Source organism: Poecilia latipinna, unplaced genomic scaffold, assembly GCF_001443285.1.
Source record: "Poecilia latipinna isolate Pla-1442-1.1 unplaced genomic scaffold, P_latipinna-1.0 Scaffold10488, whole genome shotgun sequence".
NCBI lineage: Eukaryota > Metazoa > Chordata > Actinopteri > Cyprinodontiformes > Poeciliidae > Poecilia > Poecilia latipinna.
This window is the reverse complement of record NW_015123104.1, coordinates 1-731: the sequence shown is the minus strand read 5'-3', so window position 1 is coordinate 731 and position 731 is coordinate 1. Positions and strand designations below refer to the sequence as shown.

Below are 731 nucleotides of genomic sequence, written 5' to 3'. Positions count from 1 at the left end.
TGTGTGAACTGTGGAAATAGTTTTTGTCAAAAAGTTAGTTTAACTCGCCACATGAGGATTCACACAGGTGAAAAGCCATTTTCTTGTGTGAACTGTGGAAAAAGTTTTAGTCGCAAATCGTCTTTAACTAGTCACATGAAGAGTCACACAGGTGAAAAGCCGTTTTCATGTGTGAACTGTGGAAAAAGTTTTATTCGAAAACAGCATTTAAATCAGCACATTATGATTCACACTGGTGAAAAGCCGTTTTCATGTGGGAGTTGTGGAAAAAGTTTTAGTCTAAAACTGAATTTAACTCGGCACATGATGATTCACACTGGTGAAAAGCCGTTTTCATGTGGGAGCTGTGGAAAAAGTTTTAGTCTAAAACCGAATTTAACTCGGCACATGATGATTCACACTGGTGAAAAGCCGTTTTCATGTGTGAACTGTGGAAAAAGTTTTAGTGATAAACGGACGTTAAATCAGCACATGATGATTCACACTGGTGAAAAGCCGTTTTCATGTGTGAACTGTGGAAAAAGTTTTAGTCAAAAACTGACTTTAACTCAGCACATGAGGATTCACACTGGTGAAAAGCCGTTTTCATGTGTGAACTGTGGAAAAAGTTTTATTCACAAAGTTAGTTTAACTCGTCACATGAGGATTCACAAAGGTGAAAAGCCGTTTTCTTGTGTGAACTGTGGAAAAAGTTTTAGTGAAAAACATAATTTATCACGGCACATTATGAT

The 731-nt window shown here is 37.1% G+C and overlaps 1 long non-coding RNA gene across 1 annotated transcript; it reads left to right on the top strand.

Moving 5' to 3' along the window:
* The first annotated feature begins 11 nt into the window (after nt 1-11).
* Nucleotides 12-196, top strand: LOC106944454 (uncharacterized). Its single transcript, XR_001424304.1, has 2 exons — nt 12-67; nt 152-196. It is a non-coding gene; the product is annotated as an uncharacterized LOC106944454 (long non-coding RNA).
* The last annotated feature ends 535 nt before the right edge of the window (nt 197-731 follow it).